Below are 6,000 nucleotides of genomic sequence, written 5' to 3'. Positions count from 1 at the left end.
GATGAGATTCGGGAAAAGTGGCAAGTTGTCGCTACGATTCATTGGACCGTTTGAGATTTTGGACCGTGTAGGAGAGGTTGCTTACAGACTTGCTTTACCACCACAGTTGGACAGGGTCCACAATGTTTTTCCATGTATCGATGTTACGGAAGTATGAGCCAGATCCATCTCACATTTTGAGTTGGGTTGATGTAGACATTGATGAGGATGTTTCCTACGAGGAAGGACCGGTTCAGATTCTTAACACACAACAGAAGGTGTTGAGGAACAAGACGATACTAATGGTGAAAGTCCTTTGGAGACACCACGGAGTCGAGGAGGCTACTTGGGAGCTCAAACAGGAGGTTCGCTCCAAGTATCCAGAGTTGTTTTCTTCTCCAGGTATATCTTGATTTCGGGAACGAAATCTTTTTTAAAGTTGGGAAAAATGTAATGTCTGTGTGTATATATATGTGTGTGCATAGGTGTATATATTTGTGTGTGTGTGGTATAATTTAAATCAAAAAGAAAAGTCAAAGGGTGGTGGTGGGACCCACCACCCACTCACCTTTAATGGTCTAGAGACCATTTTGCTTTTTCATTTTTTTTCTTCCACTCTTCCGTAGCTTCTCTCTCTCTCTAGTTTTCTTTCATTTTTCTTTTCTTCTTGTAAACCAATCTTTGAAGCTTGGTAACTTTCTCAATTCTTGGCGGATTAAGGTGTCGTTTGAGGCAAAACGAAGCCCACTACAAGCTCTACGCATCCATACGAACAATTCCAGATTTGGTGCCCTCATTGGAGTTCAAAATTCAAGACCCATTTTAAGGGTTTTGTGCAAATTTAAGGTAGGGGCTCTTAATCCACAGGTTTCTTGCTCCTATATGAATTACATCTTCTAATTTGATGCTAGACATGCTTACTTATGCTAGTTGTAGTTCAAAGAAATTATAGCATGTGTATGTGGTTATGTGAAAACTTGTTTTAAATGTTTTATGTGGAAATTCATACTTATGTGATGATTTATATATGTTCGTTGTGCTAGATGCATTGTTGTACAAGAGCATGTTAAAATCTCTTGAGAAATTCTTGCGAAATTATGTCTTGTTTACTTAAATAGAGTTGAATGTGAAATGATGATTAAATTCATGGTATTGATGCACTCATGCACTTACATTGGGCATGAAACGGGAAGAATGAGTTTGAAATGAAAAATGGGATTTTGGGAAAAATGATTTGATGAAACAGTTTTGAAAAACCCGGTCGCTGCGGGGGTACCAAAGGACCGGAGTGTTAATATAGCCTAGAGAGAATTAGGGACTCGCCCTAGCGTGGTTAAGCTAGCTGAGCCCATAATGACGCTGCGGGGGTACCAAGGGTTAGGGACACTAGACAATCCTCCTCTCGTGTCGCTGCGGGGTCACTAAAGGGCGGGTTATATTAACAGTTTGAAAGTGATGTTTGAGAACAGAAAATGGGGAATGACATTGGCATGCATTTGCGTTTCATGGCATCGTGTGGGTTATACTTGAGTTTGGTTGGAATGTTGTATTATTTCCCGACATTGTATGATCCCCATTTCTTATTGGCCTATTCTTTGTATGGATTCACAGGGACACAAGAAAAGTGTCTTAAGTGTCACCTACTGAGCGTATAGCTCACCCCATCATATTATAAATTTTTTTCAAGAAACGGGAAATAAGTGGCGGATGACTTTCCACCACAGGCCTAATTTGGTTTAGAAGACTTCTTTTTGCTATTTTTGTATTACGTCCAATATTTTTTTGATAAAATCTTAGTTTGTTATATTTGGTATAGAGATTTGTGAACTCTTATTATTGTAACTATATTTTGGGACTGTAAAGATGATATTTGGATGATATTGTGATACCCCCTGATTTTTGAATACGGGTTGATCAGGTCCGCGCACAAAATCAAGGGATATCAAAACAATTAAAGTATTTAAACAAGCACAGATTACAAAATAAAACATATGAATAAATAATACGCCGAAGAAAAACTAAAAAATAATAATTTCCATTAATTAATAACCCTCCAATAATTACAACTCGGGAATCCCATAACTCAAGGACCCCTTAAAACATTATTTAATAATCCAATATTACTTAAAAGTACACAAGATGAATAGATGAGTGACAATCTCCCAGTTGCGGATCCTCAACCTCGAGACTGGAACCTCTAATAACCTGAAAAATAAATCTTAGGTTAAACCCTACGAGCAAGTTCTCTCTACCAGACCTCTGAAAACCAATAAGTAGATCATCTATGATCAAAACTAAACCTAATAAAGCTTTAAGTTTAACAAACAATGATACGCATATGTATAAATAGTTATATACAGTATAACCTTTCATTTCATTAATAGTTCCATTAATTTTCAAAACCATTAAATCATGATTAAACATAATCACACCTAAACCAACTAAAAACTCCTTCTTTTTTAAAGAGAAACCCCTTTAACCTTAACTCAATTCTAAATAATTATTTAATCATTTAAATAGTAAAATATCATTCAAGAAAAAACTATATTTAATCCAAAAGCCAATAATGAATTTAATTATTTAAACCATACAGCCAATACCCAGGCTTGATAAATCATTCATGTCTCTACCAATATTATTTTATTAAAATATATAAAATAATACACTAACATGTAGCTACTAGATTAATCTAATTTAATAATATCTAATCATAATCCAATTTATACATACTATAACCATAGATGAAATTTAATCATCTAGCACATAGCAATTTAATTACCCTCTGGCAAATCAACCATGCCATTATAAATATATTTGTTTATACACTGGCAATTCAACCATGCCGTTAAAAATGTATCCATTTATATATTGGCAACTCAACCATGCCTCCTTAAGTATATATAGTTATACTTTTAACTTAGCAATTCATTCATGCTTCCTATTTATATTTTATTCATCCATATACTTAGGCAATATATATTTACACCTTTGGCAACTTATCCATGCCTACAATTCAACCATATACCAACTGTAGACTCAATGATAGTTAATTCATACATAGCCATCTCATGCAAATTGTAAGCATATCACAATCTTAATTAAAATACATATATATACACATATATTATATAATATATATGTGTATAATCTTTCCCTAATAATCCTTGATTATTTAAATCTTATATATATATATATATATATATATATATATATATATATATATATATATATATATACTGATCATACTTTAATAAAGTCCATGTATACACGTATACATATGTAATTATATTATATACATATATATACCACATTCCATAACAATATAATAAGTTATTATATTTACGCAAAATAAATGCTATCAATCATTGTAGTAACACTCTATGGCTTTCAGGAAACCAAGAATACCTCCTCTAGTGGTTGTTTCAACCCCAATGGCCTTAAAACCAATTCTGGAAATTCACTGGACCTCAAAGGACCTTAACAGGACCCTAAACAGTGTTTCACGCACCCCCACGCGCCACCACACGCTCCTAAACACCTCTCCCGCGCTTCCACGCGCCACCCTAGCTGGCAGGTTCCATCACGCGCCCCCACGCGCATTACACGCGCTGCCACGCGCCTGTTCCTTCTTCTGGCTGATGTGGCGTACTCTGATTGGCCACTCTCCTCGCTACCGCATGAGCGCACCACACCGGATCAGCTGCTCCCCATCAGCGCATCTCAGCCCTCCAAATCTTGCGCGCACCATATTAATGTTACCCGCAACACACCAGATCTATTCCATTGATCAAATTGCATTCAATGGCCTCTGACTTGTTGCACACCATAGTTCCATGCGTCGTACCACACTGAATTAATCTATGTATTATTTTTAATTCTCAAGGGCTCTGATTCACACGCACACAAAGTTATTGTGTGCTGCACCACACCAAACTATAACCCCCTTTTTGATGCCCTGTTTAACCCAGCCGCCAGTATATACACAGTATATATATTTATGTATTTTCTAAACAAATATTATCCATAGATCAAATATAATTCCAAAAAAATATATAAAATTACCAGAAAATTCCAGAAAAATATAGAAAATTCCCAGAAAATCTATAAACCCTAAATAACCCTCCTGATCATAGATCAAATAAAACAGTTGAATTTAAACATAAATATCACACATACATCAACAATTTAAAATCCAAAGTTAAAAGAAAACAAAATATAATAATTCATTCTTTTAATTAATCCGATCTAACCATGATTTTTAAACCAATAAATTTAATCCTAATTTTGATACTCAAGGTGAAACCCTTATGAGTTCTAAGAGGAAAATTAGAGAAAACTCGCCTGAAAGTTTCGAAACGAAACCGACGCTTCAAGCTTTGATTGATTCTTCCAATCCCGACGTCTTCTTTCTCATATCCGGTCCCTTCGTTATCAGCCTTTTCTTCTTCTTCTCTCTCTGTCTCTCTTATTTTTCTAACGTGTAAAATTTTTAACAATTAAACCTTATGTGTATATTTATACACATTAATTACCCTAACCCTATTCCTACTAGGATTACGAAATAAAAATAATAATAATTATCTTTTAAATAATATAATATATATAAACATATATTATATTACCTATATATATATATGTATATCTTCCATAATTAACTATGGATTAATTAAATCATATATCCTAATATATATCCATAAATATATATCTATATATATATATATCCTTCTATAACACTAATTAATTAATTATATTTATATATAATTAAATATATAGTTATAATTATACAAAAATGATTATTTTAAATAATCACAAACCATGGGCTTTAATAATTAACCCAATGAAGCTTCATTCAAGTCCAAGACCATATCCTTTGGTCCAATTTCCCTTAAGTCCAGTCCAATTAATTTAAATAAATAAAATAATTAAATAAATACTTAAATTAAAATAACTAATTACATGAAGCATATAAACAAACAAGAATTTACAATTAAGTCACACCATACCAATAAAATCAACACATCAATAATTCAATCAATAATTAAATACACACATAACAATCATCATACATAATCATGAAATATAACTTAATTAAAATAAGATAATTAATCTAGCACTCAATAAAATAAAATAAAATAATTAATCCTAATTAATAAATTATTTAAAAATATCGGGGTATTACATTCTTCCCCCCTAACAAATGGAATTCCGTCCTCGGAATTCACGAATCTATGAAATGAAAACTTTAATTATTTAATTTCAAATTTCATCATTTCTTTTATCCGTGTGGAAATTTACTCATCCGCACATATTCATAATTAGCAGACACATCTCGCAATTAGCTAATTCCATATTTATATAATTGATAAATATAAATACACACTAGAGACTCTCACTGGACTAAAGCAGTCTCAACCAGATAGTGGGTATCTCATGTAAAACGCACACAAAGGTGGTCACGAGTCCTCCTTCTACTAGGGCCTACACATTCTTAAATCCAGCTACCCATCTCAATCGGCAATATACGCCTCCATCTTAACAACTAATCCTGAGACTCAAGCTCATATCGTGGCACACATATATATAATCCGTTGACCATATTATATAAAAGTAAACTATCCAACCATATTATTTCAATGACATGCCATCCAACTATTTCGTTGACCTGACACGAATAAGTATGACTTAAATCTATGATTAATCTGTTTCCTTATAAATATATAGGTAGGACTTAACTTCTTTGGTTAATCCGTCCCTGAAATGCCACCGTCCCATATTGGTGCATTAAACCATACTATCTATAAATAAATAGGTAGGACTTAACTATTCCGTTAATCCGTCCCTATAATACCTCCATATTATTTTAATGGTGCATCAATCCATAAAACCCATACTTCATGCAACCTATATAATTATACATCAAATAATCTAGAAGTAATTATAATAAAAATCCGATAAATACATGATTATACTATATGCCAATACATGATTAAAATCACATAAATAGACATTGAAATTTCTAGA

The sequence above is a fragment of the Cornus florida genome, unplaced genomic scaffold (assembly GCF_030987335.1).
Source record: "Cornus florida cultivar Cherokee Brave unplaced genomic scaffold, ASM3098733v1 CherokeeBrave_3.0.0_Hap2_Chr01, whole genome shotgun sequence".
In the NCBI taxonomy this organism is placed as follows: domain Eukaryota; kingdom Viridiplantae; phylum Streptophyta; class Magnoliopsida; order Cornales; family Cornaceae; genus Cornus; species Cornus florida.
This window is presented reverse-complemented; position numbering follows the sequence as displayed.